Source organism: Suricata suricatta, chromosome 9 (genome assembly GCF_006229205.1).
Source record: "Suricata suricatta isolate VVHF042 chromosome 9, meerkat_22Aug2017_6uvM2_HiC, whole genome shotgun sequence".
Classification (NCBI taxonomy): domain Eukaryota; kingdom Metazoa; phylum Chordata; class Mammalia; order Carnivora; family Herpestidae; genus Suricata; species Suricata suricatta.
In genome coordinates this window covers 727,460-741,036 of record NC_043708.1, presented here as the reverse complement: position 1 = coordinate 741,036, position 13,577 = coordinate 727,460, and the positions used below count along the sequence as shown (strand labels likewise).

The window sequence follows — 13,577 nt, the reverse complement described above, 5'->3', positions numbered from 1 at the left end:
ACTTGGGGGAGCTGAGGGCGCCGCTGGTCAGGGGAGCATAGCCCCCTGTAAGTGCCCCTAGCAAGTCCCTTGGTCAGAGTTGCACCTTCAACCCCACCCCCCGCCCAGCGAAGGCTCCCCACCTGCTCACCACCCCCGGGCGCAGCGGCCGAGGGCAGAGCTGGGCTCCAGAGCAGCCATCACCCTGGGGGCCAGACCCCCACCCCGTCGTGGCCGTCCCCGCTGCCCTGCAGCCACCCCATTGCAGACGACCTCAGTGCTCGGGTTTTCCCCTGGGGCCCATCCTTGCCCCCTTCTTTGGTCTCCCCGGGTGACTGGGGAAGAGCCCGCATGAGCCAGGAACCGGACAGGACAGAGGACACAGGCCCTGGAGCCCCCCCCCAGAGCTCTGCTCCCCTCTCCTGCTGAGTGAGGCAAGGTAGGCCCCTGCGGCAGGTTAGGGGGACCCCTGGGAGACCTGCAGGCACCGGCCATTCCCTCATCTCTCAGCAGGGCCTGGGGGTCTGGGGAGGCTGGGGCCGCCCCCTCCCGACACACGCACCAAACCTTCTCCACCTGCTCCGCGGGGCACAGTCTCGCTGGGAGGGACTCCAGGGCGGGGCGGGGCAGACACTCCTCCCCCTCAAGAAGGTCGAGTTATTCACTAGCCTCAATAATAAATAAATAAGACCCACGGTACTTAACGTAAAGTGTTTTAATTCCTCACTTTGACCGGAGAAATAATCCTCTTGCTGGACACAGGTGCGCGCTTCCAGGCAATCCTGCCTTCCAGGGGAGACCCGCTGTCCCCCAGTGCCCCGCCCCCTCGCCCCGGACCGGCCCCACCCCCACTCCAAACGCTACAGGGCTACAGGGCCACAGGCGGGGCTGTAGGAGAAAGGCCAGGGGGCTGGGGGGCGGGTCCCCGAGGGAAACCCCTCCGGGCTCAGGAGCACGGGCATCTCTGCGGCCCGGCTGTGGGTGCTGTCTGTTGTGGCCGATGTGTGTCTCCCCCGCTCCGCCCCCAACTCACCTGGTAAAGCCCATGTTCCAGTGTGACTGGATTTGGGGACAGGCCTGTTAAATGAGGTCAGATGGGGGTGGCGCCCTCAGGAGAGCAGCAGCCCCGACCCCGCTGGCCTCTGCAGGCAGGGAGGTCCTCCCGCCAGACCTGACCCTGCCTGCAGCCTGCTCTTGAACTTCAGCCTCCAGAAGGAGAAATCAGTGTTGTCCAAGCCCCCTGAGCCCCCTCTCCGGCCCTGCCCGTGAAGCTGCTCAGAGGCGTCACCCCACGGCCACGGGTCCTGAGATGGGCCGATGCGCGCCAGCAGCTGAGAAAGAATGACCTTGTGTCCATGGAATGCCATTGGCTCACAAGTCCCATCCCCTCCCAGGGCAGGTGATATCCCAGCAACAAAGGCCTTCTGTGCCTTTGGCCTGGTGACCCCGAGGTGACTGCAGGGATGGCAGCCTCAGGCGGTCATGGTCACAAGGCCACGGCACCTGCAGGGCACCGGGAACAGGGCGTGGATTGGCCCCCCGTCCGGCCACGGGGCCTCTGTGAGCAGCCACGTCGCCCGGCCTCTCTCCTCTGGCCTCCGATCACGGTCCTCTGACCACCACACGTCGTGGACCAGCGAGGGGCTCGGGGGCAGGGGGCTTGCTGTCCCGGCCTCGGGTCCCACGGTCTCCTTGTCAGAACACCTGTGCATTTTGCTGCATGTAAATCATACCTCAAACACACACTCCCCAAAAACGTAGTCATTACCTTAAAGTGTCAGGAAATACCGACGATCAAAAGACAGGAAGCCCCAAAGTGCGGTGCCCGCAGAGTCCGCCTGGGACTTGCTGGCTTCCTCGGTACCAGAACACGGTGACGCCGCCGCCAGTTCCGCCACGATAAGGTTAGTGACTGTGACTTAATACTGTGCGTAAACCCACAAATTACCTTCCGTTGGGGATTCGCCGCTTGGAGGGTTTTCCTTTCAATGTCGTGAACAGTCCCCACCCCCCAACTTCATCTTTGTGCACCCTGACTGCGCCCGGCCTGAGTTGTCCTCTTGAGAGAAGACCCAGGGTTGTATCTCTGGGGCAAAATGCACCCCGGTTTTTAAAGTTCGGGTTTTTTTATTATTTTTTTAATGCCATGTGAGAGGCAGTGATTTCAACAGACCTTCTGGTCCTGCCTCTCATTTGCTCTTGGTTCCCAGGGCAGCTGGGGGTGCAGGGCCTGCAGGGGCAGGAAGGGGGTCCCTCTGCACCCCGCCCCCCAGGAAGGCGTCTCTCCGGCTGCGGACCGAGGGGGGCCTTGCTGCTGAGGCTCAGGGAGCCGGGGGGCCTGGGGGCCTAACGGGCTGAAGTCCCCGAGACACGAGAGCCTCCGGAGGGCAGACGGTCACCGGTTCCGGGCCCTGGGCCGAGGACTGCGCTAGGCCTGGGCAGGGAGCCCCAGGACCGACGGAGAACCCAGCGAGGCTTCCCACAGCGACCCGCCACTGGTCCCACGGTGCGGCACCCAGCAGGAGGAGGCGTCCGGCCAGGCTCCCCGCTGAGTCTCTGCTGAGCAGTCCCTAACCAAGGCTAGCCAGAGAAGACTGTCTCACCAGGTGACACCTGCCCTGCTCTGTGCAGACCCGGCTGTGGGCTCCCGGCGACGGAGCAGCTCCTGCAGGGCTGCCCACAGTCGCTGACAGGAGACTCCAGTCCGACAGCAGGGGCGCAGCGGCCCCCAGACAAAGGCTGCAGGACGCGGGCGCTCACGAGAAGGGGCGGCTGCACAGGCGTCCGCGCTGTGTCCGCGCTGTGTCCACGCTGTGCTCTACCCGGGAGAGCAGCTAACTCCCCGGAGGGACCCAGAGGGTGCGGCTGGGGTGGCCACAGCGCCCAAGGTGAGAGAAGACCCCAGAAGGGGAGCCCCAAATGCCCCCCGAGAAATTCTGCTCAGACCTGGCGGGCCTGTGAGCCGCGCTGGCGGGGGGGGGGGGGGGGACAGAGTCCCCTCAGAAGGACAGTGTTTACGGTGTGAGTCCAGTTCAGTTAACTGCTCAATAAAACAAAAACAAAAAAAAATGAGTGATCCGAGAGGGAACACAACAGAACCCCAAGCCTCTCCAACACCCGGGTCACGACAGACATGCCAAGCGGCAGGAAAGGTGACCGACACCCAAGAGAAGGAGTCTTGGAAGCTGAGGACAGCTGGGGCGGGGCCTTCCCGGGAGTGCGTGGCAGACGAGACCCTCGCTTCCAGGGAGCAAGGCTGGAGGGAGCGCGGAGGCTGGAGAAGGACCCAGGTGTAGACACGAAAATGTAGAAACACGTGAAGAACCCATGAAGCGATGACACATGTGGACAAACTCAAATGAAGAGAGTGCAAAACCACGTTCGGAATCCCTTGCCGAGGTTATTTATTATTTTTTAATGTTTACTTATTATTTTTAAGAGAGAGAGAGGCAGAGTGTAACCAGGGGAGGGGCAGAGAGAGGGAGACACAGAATCCAAAGCAGGTTTCAGGCTCTGAGCTGTCAGCACAGAGAGCAATGTGTGGCTCGAACTCATGAACCTTGAGATCATGACCTGAGCCAAAGTCAGAACATTTAACCGACTGAGCCACCCAGGTGCCCCTGGAGTCCCTCGCTGCATTTAAAACCCAAGTAAAACTTTGAGTGTCACAACTGCAACAGAAAAGGCAGTGGGGAGGGGCATTTGCAATGCACACGTGCAGCAAAGCATCAAAGGCTTTTGTCCAGGATGTATAAATATATAAAGAATTCCTGCAGATCAACAAGAAAAAGTTAGACAACCCCATGGAAAAGTGGGCAAGCATATGCCAGGGGCTCACCCGGTGGGCTCCTCTTGAAGAAAGACTAGCACAAGGGTGCCCTGAGTCGGGGCACAGGCAGGGGGAGAGCCCTGGGGGGGGCTTTGGGGCAGGGCTGGGCACAGGTTCCCACCTCTGCATGCTGGTCACAGGGCGATTCAGATTGTGGCTTCGGGCGCGCTGTCGGTGTCACTGCCACGTCAGTGAAACTGGGTGGAGCCACCGAAGCCACGGGTTGTTCTGGAAGCAGAGAGGGGAGGAAGTCGTGTCCACGAGGGCTCATTCTGCCTCTGCGGAGGCTGACGTGGGAGGCCGGTTCCTCTTGTCTAACCAGCGTCCTTTGTGGCGATAAGAGACTTCTCTGAAATTCAACAATTCCTTCTGTCTGAATCCAAATGAGAGAAATTTGATGTTTGATGTTAGAATAAAGCATGAGAGGGTCCCCCCCTCCCCGGTCCTCAGGGATTTCCAACTTCCTCCTCTCCGTGTGGCATTTGCACAGGAAGGCGTCTGGAATAATGTTTAGCAATTTATCAATGGCTATTTCTTAGTATCAAATTTAAAACAACTTTTACAGACTCTTTTTGAAAGTTTTTACATTATTTGTTATTTTAATGACAAGCATTAAAAAAAAAAAAACCATTTCTTTTGTGCTTCTGGTTTACCCATCACTAGCTGGGGAACCTTGAACAACTTTCTGAACCTCTCTGAGCCTCCGCACTTAAAATGTTAACATGGAGATAGTCTCACCAACTTCACGCATTTTGATAAGGATTAAATTAGATCCTGCACATGGAGCGCATCAGCGTGTCTATCCTCCCATTGTTTTGCCAGCTGACCAGGGCGGGGTTGGCAGATAACACAGAAACATCCGGTTAAATCTGAGTATCAGACAAACAACAAAGACGTTTCAGCATAAGTATGTCCCACACCATATCTGGGATATACTTATGTCAAGCATTGCATAGGACAGACTTATATACTTATACCAAAATAGTATGTATTGTTTATCTGAAATTCTAATTTAACTAGATGTCCTGTATTTTTGTTTACTAAATTTGGCAACCCTACTCAAGGGTCGTGTTGTGCTTTTGTTCACCTGATTTAACAAGTGCCAACCTTGGGCCCATCACGTGGTAGGCTTCGGTAGATATCGGATGGACGTATGGAGGGATGGGTGGGTGGGTGGATGGATAGATAAATGGATGGACAGGTAGATGGGTGGATGGATGATGGATGGATGATGGATGATGGATGGATGGACAGATGAGCAGATGGATGGGTGGACCGGTGGATGGGTGGATGGACGGATGGGCAGATGGATGGATGGATGGACAGATGGATGAATGGACAGGTAGATGGGTGTATGGATGGATGGATGGATGGATGAGTAGATGGGTGGATGGATGGATGGACAGACAGACGGATGGATGAGTGGATGGATGGACAGGTGGATGGTTGGATGAACGGATGGATGGATGGATGGATGGTAGATGGGTAGATAGACAGATGGACACTGGATACTGTAATGGTTTTAACACGTAGCAGCCTTAAGTACCCATGACAGAGCCAGGGTGCAGCAAAGGAAGTGTCTGCTGGCGGGGGGACCCTCGGCGCTGACACAGCTCACTGCCCCCGGGCTCACTCTCCTCAGACTCTGCATCGAGCATGGAATCGCTCTGCTGTGCCCCAGGCAAGAGGAAGCCTAGTGCCCTGGGGCACGGGCCCTGCGTCCCTGGCACGGGAAGGGGGGACTTGCCTGCAGGCTTCAAGGCCTGCCCACCCCTGCCTGATCTCACGTAGAAGGTGGCCTCTCCATTCCCAGCACCAAGGAGTTGCTCCCGGACAGCTGACCATCCCCATGGCCACGGCCAAGCTTGCCGGCCTCTCCAGGAAGCCCCGTCCAGTCGAATACACCCCTCCCCCCTGGGGTCCTAAGCCGGGAACCACATCTGTCCAGAAAGGCCCACCTCTGTCTGCAGGGAAGGGGCTCCCGCCAGGAGGGCCGCAGCACCTGCGGATGGCTTCCTTTTGGAGAGCTGCCCCCTTGCCGAGCCACGGTCTTGTGGGAAGCAGCCCACAGTCCTGGCCCCACCCTGGTCCCCTCCACCGAGACCGGAGACCGAGGGCGGGAATCCCCAGAACTCTCTCCCGGACAGGGCGTCTCGACACGTCCACTTCCTCCAAGGGCGCCAGGCAGCAAGCTCCAGGCGCCAGCGTGGGGGAGGGGGAGACACAAGGCTGACCCGGCAGAGCTGAGACCAGGAAAGGGCATTTCCTGGGATTTAGTCCGTCAACCCCTCTTTCTCCTTTCCTCACCATGTCGGGTTCCTGGCTCTTGCACCCAAAATGCTCCTGACGGCTGCAAAGCTGCTAAGAACCACACAGGGCCAGGTCGCAGGGCTGTGCCAGCCCCGTGGGCACCCCCACCAGCGTCCAGGGGCCAGGGCGCCATGCAGTCTGGGGCCTTCGCGCTGGCTGTGACATGTGTCGGGTGCAGTGCACCATCATCCTGAGTATCCTCCAGCCACCTGAGCCCAGAAAGGCAGATAATACATCTGGGGAGCAGGGCGCAGGGCCCCCACATTGCTCAAAGGGGCGTGCAGGGGGGGCAGCCTTCCATCTGAGCAGAAGACCCCACCCCCACCCATGCCTACTACCCCACACCCCGGAGCCCTTGGATCCAGCCCCGCTCCCAGGTCTGCTGCTGCGAGGGAAGACCAGGGGTCCCAGAGCCCTTCCTCTCTCGGGCCTCAGTTGCCCTATCCGCATGTAACAGTGACAGGGAAATGTCGTCGGTCCAGAGGAGCGGGATGGCGGGGCCCTAGGGGGTTGCCCCAGACAGAGAGGGCGCCCTCCCAAGGACGGGCCAGGTGACACAAGGGCAAGAGGAGGGGCTGGAGCCCCCTCGGAAACCCCCGCAGGATTCTTCCTCTGCCACGCTGGGCCCAGCTCCTCCCACCGCTGCCGGAGGGGGCTGGGCTTGAGGGGTGGGGGGACCGTGGTTCTCAGGGACTTGCAGAGCCAAGGTCCCCACAGCGCCAGGGGACAGGGGACGGCTGGGTCCCCGCCGCCCTCAGGAGAGGGGCTTGGTACTTGGCGTGCCGCGCTAAGCTCAGGACAGACCTGCAGGTTCCGGGGTGGGGGAGCCCCCGCGCGGCCTGGCTCGCTGTGCACCAGACGGCCCTCCCCCTGGATCCTAGAGGAAAGACCCCCCCCACCGCACCCCCGTCAGGCCCAGGACTTGCGCCTCCCTCCTCCGCCCTCTCCTCCTCCTCCTCTTCCCAAGGAGACAGATGGTGATGGAAATGGCCTCCCTCGTTTTCCGGAGCGTGACTCAGACCGCAGCTGCTTCCTCAGCCCCACACAGCAGCCCGCCCTCCCCCGGCAGAGGGCCCCCCGCCACTCCCCCTGCAGAACGCCGGGCGGAGGGGCAGGGAGAGCTCGCCGGGACCCCCCCTCCGCAGGCCTGGGTGGAGAGGGGCCGCGGGCGGGGCTGAGCGCCCCTGGGCTGGGCAGACCCCTGCGAGGCCTCTGGCGTCCTGCCCACCTGCTGACGTCACATCCCTGGGCTGGAGGAGGACTCCGCGTCCTGGGCTCCCCAGGTGTCCCATGGTGGGGAGAGATGTGGGGAGTAAGGCAGGGAGGGGCAATGGGCCGGTGGGCGGGACTGAGCCCTGGTTCTCAGGGCCGTGGACCTCCACCTGCCAGGGGAGGGCTGAGTGGATGGGAGCCCCGAGGGAGTAGGAGAGAAGTTCCCAAAAGCAGGTCCAGAGGTCAGTGTGGAATGCTGCAGGAACCAGACTGACCAGCCCTCTCCCCGGGTGGGGGATGGGAATGAATATGAGCCAGAGCCCAGCAGGGCGAGCGCCAAGACCCCGACCCTCAACTCATAACATCTCTCCCCGCCCCCTCTGCAAACCCTCCTTCAGGACCCCCCCCCTTCCTCTGCCACCCCTCCTTGTCTTCCTCTCCCTCTGCTGCCCGGCCAGGCCACAGAGCCACGCCCCAGGACGAGCACACAGGCCCACACGGGCACGCACAGCCCTCTGACCTGGCAGGGCGCTGAGATCTGAAGCTGTAGTTACAGCCCCTCTTCCGTGCCCCTGGGAGAGAGAGCGAGCGCCGGCCGCCCCCACACCCCCATCCCGCCCTGCCCCCAGCTCCTGGGAAGCGGGTGCTGCAGAAACTGAGCTCAAGGAGCTTCAGTCCCTCTGCCCAGGACCCCAGACCCCAGCACGTGGCTCCCTCCACTGGATCATCCGCTCTTGTGGGCCTGTGCAGAGGGCCGGAAGAGGCCTCCTACTGCCTGACTTGAGGGCCACCTTCCAGCCTGCAACACAAGTGCTCCCGGTCAGCAGGTCCCTGGGCCCCTGGGCTCCCACGGGGGTCCCCAGACAGCCCTGCAGACTCTCCCGTGTGCCCAGGGCCCCTCCTGACCAGGGCGGTGGGAAGAGGGGTGGGGGTCGAGGACCTGAGGCCTGTGGAGCCTTGTCCTGGTGGAGAGACACCCCCCGATGTGAGCTTCCGCCTGGCCGTGGCGCCTGCCCTCTGTGTGGCCCTGAGCGAGCTCCTAGCCCCTTGGGCCCTGGGTGGCCATTTTTTGACAGGTGGTGACAATGCTGGGCAGGGCTGTGTGACAGTGGAACGGGCTGAGCCCGGGGTCATGTGCTAAGTGCCCACTGTGGGCATGTGCCACTCTGAGTGCCTTTCTGGGGCAGAGCCTGAAGATCCTTCCCATGCTCTGTCCCCTGAGCCACAGGCACCGCCCCACATCCACACTGTGGGGCAAACCACAAGGCCAGGCCCTGGAGAGACCCTGGGGTCACGGCTGAGCAGGACTGAGGCCCCAGGGGAAGTCAGCATGCTGTCCAGACAGCTCCCACGTGTCCCCAACCTTTGGAAATGGCCCCCGTCCCCGGAAGCCTAAGCTCACCTCACCCCCAGCAAATACGAGGGGGCCTGGCTGCCTTCACGCCCCTGAGCCTTCCCCACAGACCCGGTTCCTGTCCTGCGGCAGACACGGAACGCTGACGTCTGCCGCACAGTCACACACACGCTCTGACTTCTGACACACTCGCACACACGTTCACGGCTCACCCCACCGGCTCTGCCAGCTTGGCCCGCACTTCACAGCCGACCTGGCCCTGCCCCCCTGCCTCCTTCCCTGCGTCCGGGGGATCCTTCCCGATCGGTCAGCGTCCCTCGCCCCCATCACCACCCCAGCCCTTTCTTTCCACCCCTACTCTCCCTGCCCTGCTCCGTGGCTTGTGCAGAAGAGCCTCCCCTGACTTCTCGCACCACCCCCCAGTCCACAGTGACCGGCTACCCCCCACCCCCTGCCCATGGCCCTGGGCCTCACCCCGACCCCGCCTCCACAACATCGCCCTCCTTTTCACAGAGAGGGGAGGGCACTGCTCTGAGAGTTTCACATGGCAGAACCCTCCAGAAGAGCTGGATGGGACTGGTGTTTCCACTGGCCTCCAAAGGGCCCCGGGCCCCAGCAGCCAGGTTGCCTGCCCAGCACCTGGCAGCATAAGAGCACAGGGCCACCATCCCAACGGGGGGCCAATGGTCACGGTGTCCCCGGGCTGGACCACGGGGCCACACTACCCGCCATCCACAGGGCGGGACCGGCCTCAGGGGGGGCCCCCAGGCAGGCCAGGCCCACCCAGGCCCACTCCTGGAATGCAGCCCAGGGCTTGGGCTCCCTGACTGCGCAAGGCCCTGCAGGTGGTGGTCAGACAGCACCTACCCCTCCTTCCGCGTCCAGCCACCCCTCCCCACCTCACCGCTGCCCCTCCCTGCCCTCCCCAGCAGCCACTCCAGGAGGCGGGAGGCAGGCCATGATTCAGGCCTGAGTCAGCAGCTTTGGGGGAAGGACTTGGCCACTTCTGCCAGCCCAGGGGGGAGGGGGAGAAAAGTCCAGGCTCTGTCAGGTGGGGTCAGCGGGGTGTCCTGGCCAGGGCACACCTGATGGAGGGTCCAAGCCCGGAGCCCATTTCTGGGGGAAGTTTACACACACACAGAGCCTATCATCTGGGAGATGGGTCTGGACCAGTGGGAGCCGGAGGAGGAGAGACCACAGGTGGGGTCTCCGGCTAGAGGGGCTGCTTTCTGGGCTCACGAGGGCTGCAGCCCACCCAGGAACCTCCCCCACAATGGAAACGGAACTATGGGCTGACTCGCTCAGCAAACACCACTTGGTGCCCTCCCCAGCCGGGTCCTGTGCTGGAAGAGCAAACACTGGGGAGGGGGAGGCGGGACACCGCGATGGGGCAATTCACCACCTGGTGGCTCCAGCTCCCGGAGGTGTGGTGGGGGTGGGGGTGGCAAAGGCTCCTGAGAAGCTACAGCAGGGAGTGGCCTCTCGCACCCTCCCCCAGCACGCAGGCTCTGAATCTGGATCTTGCGAGAATGCGCGTCTGTGTATGTACGTTGGACACAGTTTCAAATGGGAATCAGAGAAGAGGTCCTCATGACAGCCATCCGCAGAAAGCCTGGCGCCATGCTTGTGCGTCGCCTTCGGGGGCTAGACGCTGTGTTGGCTGCTCCCAGCGCTGCTGGGGACGCATCCAGAGGACCTACCCACCAGGGGCTCTGGTGGCCATCGGGCGCCGGGCGCCCTCCCTCTGCGTCCCGCCCCCAGCTTGGCAAAGGGCTGCGCGCACACGGCCGAGGGGCCAGCGGCCGAGCCCGGCCACCACCCGTCAGATGAGCAGCTGACTTCTAGACAATTTTAAAAATATGACCAAAGTAACAGGAGTCGAGGGTTTAAAGGTGGTGGCACATGGGCAGCCCCAAAGGGCCTCGCGGGGTCCTGAACCGCACCATGGCAGGGACAGTCCGCGGCTCCTTCTCAGACGCCCCCACAGAGCCAGAGCAGAGGGACCCACTCGGACACCACACCCAGCACCCCCGGCCACGCCTGGTCTGGAAACCACAGGCTAATCAGGGAGACAAATGACACACAGCCTGCTCGGAGAGAGGTCAAAGTTCAGTGGGAGAGAAGGGAACGGTGCGGGTGCCTAGAGGCAGTCTCCATGGAGGGAGAGGGAGCTCCAGAGGGGCTGGGGGAGGGAGGGTGTGGGAGAGAGGCGGCTGGGAGCTGGAGCGGCCAGTGTGTGTAAAAGAACCACCTCTGGGTCGTAACTTTTTGATTATTTTTAACCCTCCAGCTGCTGTTCAGGCCACAAGCGGGGCCCTGATGGGTGCTCAGGAAGGTGGGCCCGGCAAGTCTGGGAGCAGGAGCCCCTCCCCCACCTGCGAGTGACCGTCCAGTCCAGAGTCTGGCCGTGGGGCAGCTCAGGTGCAGTGAAGGTGCAGACACTCAGCGCCTAGTTCAAGGATGGCCGGGGCAAACTGGGGCCCAGGCCTGAATGCAGAGTATGTGGGACCAGAGGGGCCTGCAGGGTCAGGGACCCCAGGGCAGGGCTGGAGATCTAGGGGTGGGTCAGGGTGAGGCAGGCACCTGGCCCGCAGCCTGGTCACAGCCACCCACAGCGATTCCATTCATAAATACTTCGATGACAGCTCTTTCTCCAGAAGAAGACCTTCAAGGACCTGCGACGCCCAGGCTTGGCGCCGTGTCTCCAGGAAATACAGTCCCAGAGCCAAAACCGCCAGCGAGGGCTCCAGACGCGGTTCCCGTCTCTCCAAGAACACCAGGGAGAGTCATCAGCCTAGATGCCCCTGTCCTCTTGCCCCGCACCGCTTCCCTCTCCAGAGGGTGGAGAAGACCCACCCTTGAACCTGCAGCCTCAAGGCCAAGGGCAGGGTGAGTCATGGTGCAGACACTGAGCTGGGGACACAGTGGGTCCCAGGGGCTTCCTCCCCTTGAATTCCGGGGAACTCCATCTGGTGTGCCCCCCAGGTACTCCCTCCCCCAGGTTCCCAGAACCCAGGCCGCTGGTCCCTGGGGCTTCGGGGGTTAACTGCAGGATCCTTTCTTTGGGCACAGGTGACACAGCCCCCAGTATGTAAACCAGTCAGATGGCCCCCGTGACACGGTTACCTGTGCAGAGCCACACTTGTCCGTCTAGACCTTCCCTGGGCGGCTGCGGCCACCAAAGGAGGCAGGGGAGGCAAGGGGCAGCCTGTCTCGCCCCAGAGCTCCTCTCGGCCCTGCAGACTGCGTCCCCGACCATGGCCCCGGGCACCCCCCAGGGGGACAGGGACCACTGGCCAGCCCAGCTCAGAGAGGTGCCTGAGGGAAGCAGGCCACGGACCGAGGACCTGCAGACCCGGAGACCGGCCAATGCTGCCAACGCCCAGCCTCTGTGCGGGGAGCGTCCCGGCCTGGCATGTGGAGGACAGTGGAGGAAGGTGCCCCTGAGCCCCACACTTGGCAGTGGGGGCCTCACAGTCTCGGCAGCCCTGGGGGCCTGGAGGTTCTGGTCTAGGGTCACCGCGAACACTGAACTGGTTTCTGGGGGACACAGGATGAGAGGCTGCCAGCCTCTGGCCAACGTTTCCCCCGACAATCAGCACCTGGCCGGGCGCCGTGTGTGCTTCAGTGAGCGTAGGGTGGACCCGAACAACCGCGGGCTGAGGGCTCTGACCGCTGCACCGTCGAAAATCCCACGTATAACCTTTCAGTCCCCCAAGACTTTACTAATGGCCCCCGGTTGACCAGAAGCCTTACTGTAACCTAAACCGTCAGTTGATATATATTTGTATGTTATATGTATTATACGTTGTTCTTACAATAAAGGAAGCTAGAGAAAAGAAAGCGTTACCAAGAAAATCATAAGGAAAATACAATGATGGCACTGGACTGTAGTTGTTGGAAAATGACCTGCATCTACGTGGACCCATGCCGTTCAGGCCCGTGGTGTCAGGGCCGACTGTCCGCTGCAGACTCGCCGCCACTGAGCTCGGGGCCCGCGACCTGCACCTGTGCCCCAGGAGGCACGTCCCAGCACCGGACAGCCATTCCGACAGTGAGATCTCCAGCCAAAAGGGACCAAAAAATGTGGAAAACAGAGTCCTGAAGAGGCCAGAGAAGGAGCCTTGCCTTATGATGTGGAATGAAATTGGCAGGCGGGACACCCCCTTCTTCGACCTCAGCTGGGGGCCTGCTCATGGAAGACTGGAAGTTGTCGCCCCGGGTGTGCTTCCAAGTGCCTGTGCGTTTAGGGCTACGAACACGAGCTAACCGGCCGGCGAGCTTGCGAATACGGAATCTGCAAGGGATGGGGGGCCCCTGCGAGTGCGCGTGGGTGGCGGACGAGGAGGGTGGATGTCACTCCCTGACCCAGGCCTCTACTGACCAAGCAGGCCCGTGTCCTTGTGAGAGCAGCTGTCTGGTCCTGGGGCGCGGGGGCAGCTCCTCGAGCAGAGCAGGCCCTGGCTGACCCCGCCTCCTGCAGCCAGGCACAAGCAGGCTGGCACTCGGGCGCCGCCCTGCGGTCTGAGGACCACTGAGGACATTTTGGGCCGCTCTGAGAGGCTGCCGTGAGTGGGGACTGAGGCCACAGGGGCAAGGCTGCCAGGATACAGGGGCAAGGCCCTGAGGAAGAGACACGGATGCCGGGGGGAGCAGGGCCCAGAGCTGCCTCTCACGACAGCTCACTTATCTGGAGGTGACCAGAGATGTCGTGTCCTCATGGACGAGCACAGAGGCAGAATGGCTGCCCAAGGTGTCACAGCTGCTCGGTGGTGAGGCTGGTACCCAAGTGCTTACTCTCCAGGCAGAATCAGCCCTGAAGTGATGACTGCATGGCGGGTGGGGGTGGGGGATGTGGGTGGACGGGCAGGGGGGTGGATGGGGTGGGGGGGG

The 13,577-nt window shown here is 61.9% G+C and overlaps 1 long non-coding RNA gene across 3 annotated transcripts; it reads right to left on the bottom strand.

The window, feature by feature from the left end:
* Positions 1-3,547: 3,547 nt before the first annotated feature.
* On the bottom strand, positions 3,548-7,467 carry LOC115301953. 3 transcript variants are annotated; one of them, XR_003913367.1, is made up of 4 exons: positions 7,347-7,467; positions 6,116-6,327; positions 4,547-4,677; positions 3,548-4,181 (listed from the first exon to the last, which is right to left on the bottom strand). It is a non-coding gene; the product is annotated as an uncharacterized LOC115301953 (long non-coding RNA). The 3 variants fall into 3 exon arrangements; XR_003913368.1 differs by lacking the exon at positions 7,347-7,467 and adding an exon at positions 6,923-6,989; XR_003913366.1 differs by lacking the exon at positions 7,347-7,467 and having other exon boundaries at positions 6,116-6,412.
* Positions 7,468-13,577: the final 6,110 nt, after the last annotated feature.